This window comes from Chiloscyllium plagiosum, unplaced genomic scaffold (genome assembly GCF_037043375.1).
Source record: "Chiloscyllium plagiosum isolate Xiang-an unplaced genomic scaffold, Cpla_swu_hap1 HiC_scaffold_3, whole genome shotgun sequence".
Taxonomy (NCBI): domain Eukaryota; kingdom Metazoa; phylum Chordata; class Chondrichthyes; order Orectolobiformes; family Hemiscylliidae; genus Chiloscyllium; species Chiloscyllium plagiosum.
Window position 1 is genome coordinate 62,000,231 of NW_028270141.1, and position 16,278 is coordinate 62,016,508.

General features: G+C 38.3%; 1 protein-coding gene and 1 long non-coding RNA gene across 2 annotated transcripts in view; one reads left to right on the forward strand and one right to left on the reverse strand.

The window, feature by feature from the left end:
* Nucleotides 1-16,278, forward strand: part of LOC122543619 (XK related 6a) — a 522,769-nt gene that overhangs the window by 114,686 nt on the left and 391,805 nt on the right. The window lies entirely within an intron of this gene.
* The window catches only part of LOC148150594 (uncharacterized), a 280,607-nt gene continuing 271,088 nt past the window's right edge, over nucleotides 6,760-16,278 (reverse strand). The window contains exon 3 of the long non-coding RNA XR_015753223.1: nucleotides 6,760-6,871. This is a non-coding gene — a long non-coding RNA (uncharacterized LOC148150594). The remainder of the gene's footprint in view (nucleotides 6,872-16,278) is intronic.

Below are 16,278 nucleotides of genomic sequence, written 5' to 3' on the forward strand. Positions count from 1 at the left end.
TAGCATTTTGTCTCTGAGGCAAAGGTCATGGATTCGAGTTGGTCATTTGCTTCGTAAAGTAAATACTCCTTTGTATCTAAAGCATTTTAAAATGTGGCTACCAGTATCTTGCATCTAAAGAGATCTTTCCAGCACTGATGAACTCTAATTTTTTGATCATACTCTCTCACCTTTCTTAAATTGTGGTGTTTAACATTTGATATTGTTCAGTCTAAAAGAACAGCAACAGAGTAAACAGCTTTGGAAGATTTTGGCTAAAGTATTAGAAATTTCCTCAAGTTTTGGCAATTTACTAAATGTTAATGTCGCTTATATTTTCAAGAATTGTTTTCTTATGTTCATTTTAGTTAATTCCAATCCTTTATTCATTGCCAGTTTTCAAAATGTATACATTACAAACATATGTATATTATATATATATGTACGGACATTGCATCTTTAATATAACAAAATATCACAAGCATATATTCCAGATTAGACAGGGTAAATACCTCATTGCTGGAAACTGTTTTTTAATTTATAAAAACTATAGTATGTATATCACTTGACACCTCTCATACCTTGTATCAGATGTCTCTTTAGTTATTTATCCTGTTTTAATTCAAAAGAACTCACTGTCTCCATTTAAAATTTTCACCAGTAGCTGCATGCTGCAAGCATACAAGCACTGCTTGAATATAGATGTCAGGATGAACATCTGATAGGCTGTAATTGTTCCACAGCTGAGTAGGCTCCACAATTAAAATAAGAGTACTTGCTTGAAGATGTGGCCACATTCATGAGTTCCTGGAGGGGGCTAATATTCCCAATGAATAATAATTGTGTGAATCATCTGAATAAAGCCACTGAGAGTTAAATAAAAATTGGAAGGGAAGGAAAATGTATATTGACAAAAAATGATGTATCATGAGAACAATACGACTAAAGTGGTTCTTTCTGGCATTTATAGTTAATAATAGCAACTGACATAATATTTATCTTCACTGTTTTTATCATCATTTTCTATCTAGCTGTCAAGGAGGTATGCAGTAATAATTATATACCTATCTTTTTGGAATTTCTTCTTTTGCTTTATTTGACGTGTTTGTGTATTGTTTCACTTCTTTTCTGGATTAGCTGGTGACATCAGTGAGTACAGACAGTGCAGTGAGCTTGGGGCAATCATGGCAAGGAAGTTGCCATGGTTACAACTGGCACAAATTGATGGTGAGAGAGTGTACACAGCTGCCTGATTTTCAGACTGCTTGTAATCCAGAAATACATCTGGTTGTATTATGTTATAGATATGGAGTAAATTCAGTATTTCCAAAGTTTAAGATGACAAATACTATATGCAGTTTTTGGCAATACGAAAAAGGTAACCTGCAGCTGATTTGACAGTGCAAAGCCAACTAGTTAGAAAAGTCCTATCTTAATTATAAATACTCAAATCAAAGTGGTCATTAAATCACATATTAGATAAAATACACTATCCCCATATGGACGTTTCTCAAAATTGTATATTATTGTATTGTACCATGCACCAGAAAACACCCATGGTCCTCAGAATGCAGAAAGGAACTGGAGAAATACACATTGGTGCCCAGATTCATTTTATTTTAGCTATTTATTTTGCTAATTCCACCTATTGTAAAAGGTAATGATTCTGAAAGAATTGTTGTTAAAGTTACATTAAGCTCCACTCAATCTGATGATGTCACACAGTCTTTGGTTGAAGAATCAGGCAGTCTTGAACAAAATCTTGATGGGGTCAGAACGGTTATCTCTGTCTAAGTAACTTAAGTAAGTGTAACTTGGGCTTACTGCTATGATGCAAAACTCTACATCTTGTTGTAGAGTGTTCTTGTGAAGACTCATCAATGGTTTATCCTCTATCATTAATAATTATCCTAATAATTAGACTCAACACTGAAGGGAGAACTATCATTGGGGACCTGGGTGGAGGATGTTGTACACTGTGGTCCCACACAACTGTAGATTGAGTCAGTTCACAGACTCACAAGATATCTGGAATTTTTTGCTGCTCAAGGAATCCATGGGACATATGCAGATTATTATAGGTCTTAAACCTCTTTAATTATCTAAAGTAGCTGCTTCTAAATGTTTGGTTATAGTTTCAGTCCTTCACATTGAACTTTGGTCACCTGGTGCTGAGAGGGACAGGAAGATTGGAGGACTATATGTCAACCACTCCGCACCCAGCATGTCACTTCAAAAAAAATTGAAAAAAATTAATAATTGAGTTTCTGCTGTGCAAAATTGATAACTTTCCAAAAATTGTCAGGGAACTTGAAATGCAATCTTACTTCTGTTGTGTGAAAGATGGAATACCATGAAGTTAATGAATCCTTTTACTTCAAAATAATTCTGTAAGTCTTTGTGTAAGTATTTTTTCGCATGTATGCAAAATTCAAGATTTTCTCAAATACAAACTAACAGTTCAGTTTCTTCAATTTTGGCATGTTCTGCAACAACCAATTTTATTTTATGTACCATTACTGGCTGAACCTTTAGCAACCAAGGTTGAAGCTCTGGAATAAGCTTATCTCAATGTTCTAATCAATGTTTATTTTACAAGCAGAGAAAGAACAAATGCATAATCAATCTCATGAATCTTCTCTGCGTAGCCTCCAATGTCAGTATATCTGCTCTTAGATGAGGGGACAAAAACTGTTTACAGTATTCTAGGTGACGTCCAACGAGTGCCATGTTTGGTCTTAACAGGACAACTTATTTTATATGCCATTCCCTTTGAAATAAAGAACAATATTCCATTTGCCTTCCCCAATTCCTGCTGAACATGTTTGCTAGCTTTTTGTGATTTATGCACAATGACTCCAAAATCCCTCTTTGCTGCGGCTTTTTGAAGTCTTTCTCATTTTAAGTAATATTCACCCCGTCTACTCTTTCTGTCAAAGTGCATAAACTCAAATTTTCCCACATTATATTCAATTTGCCAGTATTTTGCCCATTCACTTAAACCTGTCCGCACCTCTTTGTAGAATCTTTCTGTCATCTTCATCACTTGCCTATGCACCTTTTTCTTATTCACAAACTTAGCAATGTTGCACTCACTTAAGTCATCTGTCACTAATGTAATTTATACATAATAGTGACTTTGTACTGATTTTTGTAGCACTCTGCTAGTTACAAATTGCCATTCTGAAAATGATACCTTTATTCCAATTCTCTGCCTTTTGTTGATTTAGCTCATTCTCTACTCATCTGAATATACTACCTTCAATACCATGAGATATTATCTTATTAGGAGAAAGTGAGGACTGCAGATGCTGGAGAGCAGGAGAATCAACGTTTCGGGCATGAGCCTTTCTCAGGAACCTGAAGAAGGGCTCATGCCTGAAACGTTGATTCTCCTGCTCCTTGGATGCTGCCTGACCTGCGCTTTTCCAGCAACACATTTTCAGATATTATCTTATTATGTAGCCTCGCCTGTCATACCTTATTGAATGCTTTTTGGAAATCCAAATATGTTGTATATATTGGTTCTCCTTTATCTATTCCGCTTGTTACCTCCTCAAACTAACCTTGTTACCTCCTCAAAATAACCTTTTCAGGCAAGCTTTCTCCTTCATGAATCCATATTATTTCTGCTTAATTAGGTTATGTATTTCTGAATGCGCTGCTCTTGCACCTTTTATAATAGACTCCAAAATTTCCCCACTGACAGATGTAATTGTAGTGCAAACTGAATCAATATCAAATTCCTTTTTTTTTCCATTTTCTATTGCTTTCACCTGTTCCACCCACCAAAACCTGACTGAGAGGACAGACAGGTGCCTCGTTCCAAACTTCAAGGATTGGTTTCATTTGTATTCAGTTATAATTCACAGAATCACAGAATGTTATGGTGCAAAAGGAGGCCATTCAGCCCATTCTATGTGCACCTGCACTTCAACTAAGTTATATGATTAACACCATTCTCCTTTCCCCACCTTTCCCATACCTTGTAATGTTAATTCTATTTAGATAATCATCTAACACAGCCATGAATACCTTGGTTGAACCTCCACCATATTCCAAGAAAGTGCATTCCAGACTCTGACTGCTCATTATGTGAATAGATTTTCTCACATTACACTTGATTATTTTTGCACATTATTTTAAAACTGTCCCCTCTTGTTCTCAATTTTTTTTCATGAACAGGATCAATTTCCCCTATGAAATCTATTGAGACTTTTAATTATTTTGAATACTTTGAAAAATATCCACTACCTAACTCCTCTCCAAGGAAAATATTCCCAATTTCTCCAATCTATTTTCATAATTGAAAATTTTCATTCCTGCAACCATTCTCATAAATGATGTCTATGCTTCCTCCAATGTCTTTCCTGAATTGTGGTGTGCAGACTGTACCCAATACTTCACCTGAGGTCGAAATAATGTCTCGTACTTGATCACCATAATGGACCTATTAAAGTTAAAATATTGGCCTGGGGAATGAAACCCAGGTGGCTTTCTGTGGCTGACTAAGAAACAAATCCAAATGCAATGTGGTGAAGCCAAACTTTGGTACTACCACATCTCTAAATTCACCTAGAGTTCCAATGGTTTGCTTATTGATCATTCCAGTACATTATGTAAGAGATTTGTGTGGTTTAGGTGTGTATTTGCATGAAAAAGGATATACATATTGTGGTTTTTTATAAGGAAACAACTGGTGTTACTTTTTGTTTTCTCCTTTTATTTGCATTATTTTAGGAGTTCTACCAGTCTCCTTTACAGAAGAGATAATGGGAAGTCCCATAGCATTGCCAGGCTGAGACATGGCAGAGACATGATTAATGTCTTTTTTTGGTAGATTATAATACGAAAGATTAGAACTTCATATTTATATTGTTCATGACTTAAAATCTCACAGCTTGAATTGGGCCCTCTTGTGGCACAGAAGTAGTGTCCCTACCCCTGAACCTGGTTCAAGTCCCACCTGCTCCAGAGGTCTGTAATAACATTTCTGAACAGGTTGATTAGATAAATAGTTTAGTCCAATCCTTCCATCACAATGAAACTTGGGCATTGAGGGTTAATTTATTAAAGCATGCTGCAGATAATTCTTTTCTGCTTCCCTGGAAAACAGGGATTGGGTACTTCTGATTCAAGTATTTAAATGTTAAATAGATGTGAAACTGTGAAAATGGAATTGAAGTGCTGATCAGTTATGATCTATGCATTGGCAGACCAGGCTTGATGAGTTGAATACCATCTGCCTCCACTTAATGCTTCTATAAAAGCTTTGACAACTAGTAGGGTGATAAACACCAATGTGAAAATCCTCATCAAATGTAGGGGACAGATAATTGTTCAATGCTATGGCTTTTTGTTCTTTATCAGATTGGCAATTATTTTGTCTATCTGCACCATCTTACATTTCACTAAACAGTTATAATGGTATGAATCTTTGGCTCTGATTTCATGTAGTTTTGTGTATGGTTATGCACCATTGCTCTGTGCTGCTTCACACAGTTTCATATCTCCATTTGTGTTGATCTGATGTCATGTCACATGATCCAATCTGTTATTCTGAATCAAGTAATGCTCAAATGCTGTTGAAGGATTCATTTTTGTTTGGAATTCTGAAACTTTTACATTTTGGTGGAGAAAGGGCTAATTTCTGAACTCATTTTTATCCATATGTTTTTCCAATGACCATTTAAATGCCCTTAAAGTTAGCGAATCTAATACTGTTGGAGGCAGTGCGTTCCATGCCCCTACTACTCTCTGAGTAAAGAAACTACCTCTGACATCTGTCCTACATCTATCATCCCTCAATTTAAAGTTGTATTCCCTCCTTCTAGCCATCACCATCTGAGGAAAAAGGCTCTTACTGTTCGCCCTATCTAACCCTCAGATTATCTTATGTCTCAATTAAGTCACCTCTGAACCTTCTCTCTAACTAAAACAACCTCAAGTCCCTGAGCCTTTCTTCATAAGTTTTCCCTCCATACCAGGCAACATCCTAGTAAATCGCTTTTGAGACCTTTCCAAAGCTTCCACATCCTTCCTGTAATACGGTGACCAGAACTGTACGCAATACTCCAAGTATGCCAGCACCAGAGTTTTGTACAGCTGCAGCATGACCTTGTTGCTCCGAAACGCAATCCCTCCACCAATAAAAACTAACACACCTATCAACTTGGCTGGCCTTCTTAACAACCCTATCAACTTGGCTGGCAAATTTCTTGTATCTATGTACATTGACAGTGAGATCTCTCTGCTCATCTGCACTGCCAAGAATCTCACCATTAGCCCAGTATTCTTTATTCCTGTTGCTCCTTCCAAACTGAATCACTTCACACTTTTCCACATTAAACTCCATTTGCCACCTCTCAGCTCAGCTCTGCAATTTATTTATGTCCTTCTGTAACCTGCAACATCATTCATCACTATCCACAACTCCACCATCTTCAGTGTCATCAGCAAATGTACTCACCCATCCTTCTAAGCCCTTATCTAGATCATTTATAAAAATGACAAACAGCGGTGGACCCAAAACAGATCCTTACACTACACCACTAGTAACTGAATCCAGGATGAACATTTCCCATCAACTACCATCCTCTGTGTTCTTCCAGCTCACCAGTTTCTGATCCAAACCGCTAAATCACTCTGAATCCCATGCCTCCGTATTTTGCGCAATCGTATACCGTGGGAAACCTTATGAAATGCCTTACTGAAATCTATTTAAACCACATCAACTGCTTTACCTGTTTGGTCACATTCTCAACGAAGATTTGCAAGACCCAAATCTGGCCTTTGTTCAACTTGGCAGCAGGTGAAGGAGAGGCCAGCATTGAGTTACTAATCACTCAAGAGTTCCATCAAAAAAGACTTCAGGGATGTCCTCAAAGCATACCTGCACAGATCAAATACCTGCATTAACTCATGGTAACCAATCAAATTAGGAGAAAATTAATTTGGTTTGGCACCAAATACAGGAAAAAGTTTGTCAGGAACATAGAGAGAAGAAATGATACAGAGAATGCAAAAATATCCAACAGCTGCTCTAACGAACCCTTCAGTGGACTCGTGCATTGCCTGTGGCAGAGCAATCAGATCATGCTTTGGACTGATCAGCCATCTCAGAATCCACTGGACGAGAATAGGTGCTAGTCATCCTAGACCCTAAGGGACTGCTAAAGACAGGAGAGATTGGTGAATGTTATCTAATTTGAATCTGTGTAGTATTTCTTTTATGTTTAGTGATTCATTTTGAGAGTACTTTTTGAACATTTTGAATCTGGAAGCATCCTTTTTTTTGGTTCTTCTCCCTAATAGGGTGCATTTTCATGTGCATTTTTCCTTCCTTGTTGTTTTAGTAAGAGATGCACAGCACTGCACATGAATTTTTAATATTTTTGATATTGCACATTGTTTTTTTCCAGGGGAGAAATGTTCACAAGTTGTAATACTTGATTCACTTAAAGTTGTTTCACTTACAATTGTGAGTTCAAGAGTAAAGCTAAAACTTGAATCAGTGATTAAATGTGTAAGTTTGAGGATGATCAGTAACATTCGAATTGAATGATTTTTAATTTTCACATCTCATCCAACTCTGTTCATTTAGTAGTTGTTTAATCTGATCACAGGATGGCAACTAATCTTTGGCTCTCCTGTTCATAATCAAATTTCTCACATTGCTCAGCGCAACTCCCCCTGCACTAAGAAGTAGAATTCAATTTCCTGACAGTACTTTGTGAACATTTTGGAGGCTGGTAGCATTCTATTTTTGTTTAGCTCCTCTCCCTAATAAGTATATCTTTCCATGTTAGTATTCTAGTCTCCATGATTGTTTTCCATTTACATTGCAAACACAGGATCTTGTCTGCATGAAAGTCCTGATCAGTGAGTGCACAAAATTATCTCAACATGAAGAGAAACCATCTGTTTATGCGGAACTGTTTTGCCAGTTTACACACATTAGTGCACATGTTTCAGAAATTTAGAACCAATTAACAAAATGTAGTGTTGGATTGCATATGCAATGCTGAAGAAACTTAGAAGTTCTTCTATGTGATAGATGAAGAAAAATAGGCAGGAAAATGAATATGTGCAATCACTGGAATATAAGGTTTTGTAATTTACCTAGCTTTAATCTGCTGAGTCAGTAATAAAAGATCAAACAATGATGAAAATGAAAGCAACTTGAGTGAGAATCATTGAATGAAGTGGTGCAAATCCTCAATTTGTGAAAAAGAATCTTTAACTTTGAGACAAAAAATGCCAGATTTTCTGAGGAGCATTGAATGAATAGTCTTGATTGTCTTCAGGATTTTCTCAAATTTCTTTGAAGAGCGGAGTGACCATGTTAAGTGATGACCAACAAGGCATCTCCATCAATAGCAAAGGTCACCCCATCTGCTAATTGTCTCATTAAGAGCTGATAAGCAGAGAAAATACATGCTTCCAGGTGAATCAGACTCCTCGATACTGGCCACACTAATGTCTAGCATTTGAGTGTACGGGGGGGATTTCTCTGGGGATGCAGCAGCAAGAGTTATTTTTAAAAATATTTTTATCATTAAGAGATGGCCACAGAAAGAGGGGGCTCAGGAGAGTCAGAACCTAGTGCAGAGGGTTTTTTGAGAGGTCACTCCTTTACCCATCCCTACTGTGCAACAGTTTGCCAACAGATTATGGCAATTGGGGGCTACACACCCTTCCACAAACCTGGCTGACAGGTCAGCCAATTGGCAAATAAGCCACCATTCTCACCTCCCAGGAGGCAGGTGAATGGGAGTCCATAAGGAGCAATTCATTGATCGCTTTAGGATCTTAATGGCTGTTGCGTTGAGAAAGTTCCCAATGTCTGAATGTTGTATGGGATAAACTGGCTATGTAGGCAGGTGCTGAGGAAGGAGATATGGCTGTAGTAGTCGGACTATCTCAGGATATGGTTAAAGAGCTTCACGGTGGAGTGGATGAGCAGGGAGTTGCAGTGGGGCAGAGACCCACTGAAATCTTTGTGGAGGGAGGAAGAAATTTTCTTCAAGTTTGGCATCCTTGGTAGAGGTTTCACATAATGATTTTCAGCAACTTGGAGATAGTGAAAATTGCAGATCCTGGAGAGTCAGAGTGGATAAAAAGTGGAACTGGAAAAAGCACAGCAGGTCAAGCAGCATCAGAGAAGGAAGGAAGTCAATGTTTCAGGTCAGTACCTTCTATTAGTTCTGCAAAGGTACCATTAGCCACAGTTTAAAACATTTTTCCAGAGTTAGCACATTCTTTTCATTCAAGCCATATATAAGTGGGAAAATCTTGATGGGAAATCAATCACGTGGGGCTGGATTTTTCAAAGTCAGGGACAGTCCATGGTTATTTAAAAAATGGCAACCAGGACCCAGTTCTTGGAGTCCCGGTCCTCTCACTGGCACCTTCAGATTTTTGTCAAGGTGAGTTTAAGATATGCATTGCAAGCCCACACCCTGCAAGTGCAACCTGGCTGGCTGTATTGTAGGGACAGGCATTTTCTAGCCCCCTCAGATGCATTGGGAACCATTGTCTAGTTGAACAAAACTTCTGAAGGCAAATTCAAAAGAACTTGCCAAAGACCCAGTGCCATTGCTCCATGTTTATTTACACAAGATATAGAAGTTTCAAGTACTGCAGTTTCTGCTGTTCGTGCTTTAAAGATCTCATTGATTGATGTCTTTATACAGCTGAAGTAAAAAAAAATTTTTGAAGAAAGTTATAGTTGAATCACCTTTTTAAAAGCTTTTATTCACGTGACATTGCTACTACAAGGTGAATTGGTTCTGTGCAATATGTTTACTGGGTGACTGGAAATGCAGTCACATGGAAAGTAGTGTGCATATGGTTTGTGTGGAAAGGTGTAAGTTGGCATAGATGATATGGAGTCCAGTGGGGGTCAGTTGCGGGGTGTAGATTGGCATAGAAGAAATATGTGGGAAGTGTGGGAACCAAGATAGGTTTTCTGTTTTATTGCTTACTTCCATGCCCAGCAACACCCGCAGCTGCCTCTGTACATTTTGTAGGTACAGCAGACCTGAGCCCTGTTAAGGCTTCTTCCCCCTCTTCTACAATACAATGAAATCCTGCCTTTGCAGGCATTTTATCCCAAGTCAGACAGGTTGATTTGGGAAATTTCCTATCTCCCATTGGGTTGAAGTCCAGGTCATAATGTGAAAAATGGCAAACATTGAAGAATCACGCAACAGTTTATTTATGGTAACATGAATTACAAACAAGGCTGTGATAGATTATATGTTTGCCTGTTTTAAAAAAAAGTCTTTATCCTTCTTCCAATTTTATCAATCAGAAATTTCATGTCTGTGCTGTATATACTTCTTTGAAGCTGGTAATTATGTACGGATATTTTGCCAAGATTGTCTCGCTAATATATCAATATGGATAGTAAATATAAAGAAGGCTTTTAACTACTGGCAGCATCAAACAAGTGTAACGTGATCGTCAATCAATTTACATACATATACTCTCAGTAACAACAGATCTGTAAAGTGGAACGTAGACCTGCCAAAATAAAGGAGGATCAGTTCTGATGGCACTATTGAATAGATAAAGACCTGGAAATAAGTTGGCAATTTTTTTTAGTTGTTTCTGGTATGTGATTGTTGCTAGTAAGATTGGGATTTCTTGCGTGGTGTGTCATTAGCGCAGTGTGGAGCTAGGGCTTGGTGCAGACTGGAACTAGGTGCCAGCGTGGTCTGCTGTACTGAACATTTATTTCTGTAATGAAGGACATTTTATTTCTGAACTGTGTAAATCTTGTAACTAAAGCAACTGTGCCTAGGTACTTTTGTTTCTAAATTGTGCTGTAATTGTTGATGGTATAAACTTTTCACTATACTCATTGACTATATATGACAATAAAGGTTATTCGATTCTACCTGCCCTTGAAAAGATGGTGGTGAGTTGAGTTCTTGAACTACTGCAGTCCATCTGGTGTAAGTACACCACAATGAAGATAGCAGGAGAGTTCCAGGGCTTTGACTCAGCAGCAATGAAGGAAATATATGTATGACTCACAAGAGCTTGAGGTGGTGATGTTCCCATATGTCTGCTGTCCTTATCCTTTTGTGCAGCTGCAGTTGTGCATTTGGAAAAAAAACTGCTGAAGAAGCTTTGGTGAGGTAATAGACAATTTATGTTTGATTATTCCTTTTAAAATAAATAATGTCAATAAATAAATATTTTTTAATTAGCTTCGATACATAACCAATCCATAATATGCTATTGTTATTTTATAAAACAGCCCATAGAACTTCATAGTGTTCAACAATTTATCAACAATAAATGCAGATATCCACTGAAAGAATTTATAAATAAGTTCCCAAGAATATGTTGATGGCAATGAGAAAAAAATGTTTCTTAATTGGTTCTTCGGAAGTGAAGAATGAGAATTTCCCTTTGTCAAGTGCAATAATGTAAAGCATACATAGTACACTTGACAATAGTTATTTCTAAATTTTCAGTTTGTTTTGAAATATTTTGTAAATTTATAAGCACATGAATTCTATTGTGTGATGGTCATGACTAAGAGAATTAAATGTTTGCATTGCCAATAAATTTTTTTTAAAAATTCTATAACATAAATAAAGTTTGGGTCCAACCATAGTTACCCTTATGAATGTTTGTACGTGTGCTTAAATGTAATGAATACATGTGACCAGTGGAGGTCTAGCATTACACATTTGGTTGCTTTGGCCTTGATATTGTTTTACCTCAAGAACAGATGTATAAGGTGCATTTGTGGGCTGCTTACCAATGAACTGTCATTAACGCTCTGATGCTGACTGCAACCTCAGGTTGTCAGACCATAAAACCATAAGACATAGGTGCAGAAGTAAGCCAGTCAGCCCATTGAGTGTGTTAGGCAAAAGTGAGGACTGCAGGTGCTGGAAATCAGAGTCCAGATTAGAGTGGTGCTGGAAAAGCACAGCAGGTCAGGCAGCATCCGAGGAGCAGGAAAATCGATGTTTTGGGCAAAAGCTCTTCATCAGGAATGAAGGCAGGGAGCCTCCAGGGTGGATAGATAAATGGGTAGGGCTGGGGAGAAGGTAGCAAAGAATACAATAGGTAGATGGGGGTGGGGATGAAGGTGATAGGTCAGAGTGGAGAGTGGAGCGGATAGGTGGGAAGGAGGATTGGCAGGTAGGACAGGTCATGAGGATGGCGTTGAGCTGGCAGGTTGGAACTGGGGTAAGGTGGGGGGGGAGGGGAGGGGAGAGGAAACTGATGAAGTCCACATTGATGCCCTGGGTTGAAGTGTTCCGAGTGGAAGATGAGGCATTCTTCCTCCAGGCGTCAGGTAGTGAGTGAGTGGCGATGGAGGAGGCCTAGGACCTGCATGTCCTGATCCATTCAATGGCTAATTTGATAATCCTTCAATCCACTTTCCTGCCTTTTCCCCATAACCCTTGATTCCCTTACTGATTAAAAATCTGTCAGTCTTCAGCCTTGAATATACTTAACGATGTAGCCATGTGCACCCTCTAAAGTAAAATATTCCAGGGATTCACTAGCCTATAAGAGAAGAAATTGTGTCACCATTTATTTTGAGAGTTTGCACTTTGGTCCTAGACTCTCCTGCAAGAGGAAACAACCTTTCTGCCTCTAGGAGAAGGTGAGGACTACAGATGTCAGAGTCAGAGTCTAAAAGGATGGCGCTGGAAAAGCACAGCAGGTCAGGCAGTATCTGAGGAGCAGGAGGATCGATATTTCAGGTATAAGCCCTTCATCAGGTCTACCCTATCAAATACCCTAAGAATCTTAAATGTTTCAATAACGTCATCTCTATTCTTCTAAATTCTAATGAGTATAGGCCTAATCTACTCAACGATCCTCTTAAATCAGTCTCTCCATACCTGGGATGAGTCTAATGGAAAATGCAGATTAATGTAGTCTGTCGCTCTGTACCCTGACTCACCTGCACTGTAGCCACTCCCAGAGTTGGCAGTCACTGAAATTAGAATTTCAATTTTCCCACTCCTACATTGCTTAGAGAAACTCTTCCAAAAGTTATATTTTGTTCATGCACGTGTAACTGGGTTTTTAGTGGTGATGTGATGAATAAAATGTGTTGAACACAGAACTATCCCTGAAAAAAATCATGAAGTGCTGTTAAATGATGGATTAGATTTATTTGCATTACAGAAGGAAGCCATTAGGTCTATTGATACTATGACAGATTAATACATTTTTCAAGTTAATCTTTAAAAAAAATTTCTTGCACGAGTAGCTATCATAATATTTTCACCTTCATCACACTCCGTGTTCGATGTAAAAGTTTTCAAATGTAATTTTATTTTACTGCCTTTTGTTTCCTGGTTGCTATTATGAAAATTCTTCTAAGTGGTTTGCTGCTTAAACAGAATGATGATATCCCTACTGTCGCACACTGAGAATCCCAATTGAAGCACCTTGCACTTAATTGCCGTTTTGCTGTACAATGATAGAAGGAAAATTACCGTCTGACTGATCTATGGATCAATCAACCAGACTTTGGTGGTAGTAAGTGTTGAGCTTTTATGTTTCACCACTGACCACAAACTCTGGGCCTTTCCATTTAATAAATACTTAGCCTATATAAAAAGAGAAAGTATCTGATTATTATGAATCATCTCATGGGAAGTCTGTCCACGTTTGTCAAATGAATAAAAGCCTCCCAAATATTTACTGATAAAGATAATGACTTTCAATGCCAGACAAGATTTTTCTTTTTAAAATAGTTCGATTCTCTGACAAGAAAGTATGAACATTAACATATCTTTGGTTGTTTTAGCAGCATCTCCATCTGCTCTTCCGGCATCAAGTTTTGAATCGGATGTTCATAAATCATTCATGAAATCTTTTTCTGTGAATGAATGAAATCCATCCCTGCAGTGATGAGTTTTCACTGTGTTCAAATTTAGATTTTTGAAAAGTAAGACAAAACTTGACTTCCATTTTTTAGCTACGTGAACACAGTTAAGGATATACAGTGTTAAAGTTGTTTGACAATATTTTGTTATTTGTAACAACAGAAAAAAAAAGTGAAACTGCAATATAATGATATATGTCTGATACGTCCACCTTTCCAGTAGAACCAGAAGCAGAACCAAGTGCGGAGGGGTCTTTTGGAGGTGATCCCATTACCTATCCCATCTGTGCCTCTATTCACTAACAGATTGTGGCAACTGGAGGCTGTATCTGGCACACCACCTCCCCAACCCTCCCAAACCTGGCAACAAATTAGCCAACATTCTCCATCCACTGGGAGACAGGTGAATTGGAGGTGGTAAATTGAGGCCCATAAGATGCTATTTATTAACCAGGCCCTCAATGGCTGTCGAGTCGATAAAGTTCCCAATGGACCATCTTGCCCCATTTCATTGCTGTGTTGGTGAGAAACAGATGAGTTTCTTTCCAGGGCCAACTCATCTATTTTGCCATCTCTCAAGGAAAGGGCAAATTTTGTCTTTGGTTTACCTAATTCATATGGAGACAAAATAACATTTTATGAAATTATTCATTAATGTGTGAAGTTTTAAAAGTGATCCTATCTTTAAACCTAATATAGCCCTGCCTCTTTTCTTTAAAAATAATTTTCATTGAAATTATGTCCTTTTCGTCAACTAAAATATAAATGGAATCCTCTGTTTAAAGATGGAGTTTTGATGACCCCTGCAAGGTACATTTAATGATTTGATTTGATTTGTTTATTGTCGTGTTTAGTTTGTTACAAAATGCAGTGAAAAGTGTCGCCACCCTCCAGCGCTGCTTTAAAACCCAGAAAAATAAACCAAACCATAGAATTTAAAAGCGTAAAAATAAAGGAATAAAGAAAAAGTGAGCAACTTTACAGTTTTCTTGTTAAGTGTTCCACCATAGACCATAGGCCTGATGGCCAGGCACGAATCCCTTCGCCACGCCATCATCGCTGCCACTCTCAGTACCATCACACCGGCACAATGATCTCGCCATTAAGTCCTTGCTGGACCTCGCCAGTGCAGATGCCTCCAATGGCAGGTGTTGCACGGGCCCAATCGCAGCTCTGCCGTCGCCATGAATCCACTTCCAGCCCACCTTGCCAATGCAGCCACTGTCATGATACTGAGTGCAAACGTGCCTCCATCGCAGTTTCCATATATCTGCGCTGGACACAGACGCCGCCAGGAACCCAAACTGCAGCAGTGATGGGTCCGTGCTAGGACCGCCTCGTTGATGCAGCTAAGATCTCTCCAACCCCCCAGCCACAAGTATGCGCTGGGTCTACTTGTCGACTGCCACATGGCATGCTGGGCCTACGTGCAGTCGCTGTGAGCTCCTGAGCTTTTCAACATTTAAAAATGAGCAAAGAGAAAGAAAAGTGGATAGAATGGCCAAGTCCTGTGCTCAGAAGCTCTACTCCACCGCCATTTTACCATAAGATTTCTCCAATCTGTTAGCTGAGATTCTGTGCCTGTCACAGATCAAAATTAGAAGAGGGTGTTGTCCAGGTTCATCCACATGTCTTTATGGCTCCAGAGAAAATCATAAGGAGGTCATGCCCTTTTTCTCATAAGAATTAATAAGTGTATGTATGATAGTAAACTGTCTGTGAGCTTTTAATTAGTTGTTCTGTTGATCCATTGGAGCAAAGTTGTCATATTGATATTTACATTGATTAGAGCTAATAGTATGATTGAATAGATGGATGTAAAGGATTACCAAGCAGAATCACCATTGAGTACAGTATTCACTGATGCTTCATTTGAGCTGCTCTCATGACATTCACAGTGAAGTATGGTTGAAAAATGCCAAATTATCCAAATATAAAATGGGAAAGTCAGATTTTTGCAGCAGCAGCAGTGCTGTACACATCTGTGTTGTTGTTCACCATCTTAACATTTCCCATGGCCATCTGGAAGAAGACTTCAAGTCTTCAAGTGTTAATTAATTGAAAATAGTTCTCAGTTGGAAAAGCGAAAGATACACTCTTTTTCCGGCCGTCTACATTTCAAATTAATGCAAGATTGTGTGATTTTTTTTTGTTCTTCATATCATTCCTGCACTTAGTCCTGTTCCAAGTACAGTATTGTGATAGCTAATGCAATGCTAAGAAATTGACACAATGAAAATTCTTTTTAATTGGAGGATTATGGTAACTAAGTTTTCATTGGTCCAAACAATGTGTGAACATATGGCAGTCAGATTGGTATCTCACACACCCTTTTGGAAAACCTCCGGATAGCCCAGGAGTCCTGTAGCAAATTGTTTTGTTTTCTGTCCCTTTATTTAAAGAAATATGCTATCCTAATCAAC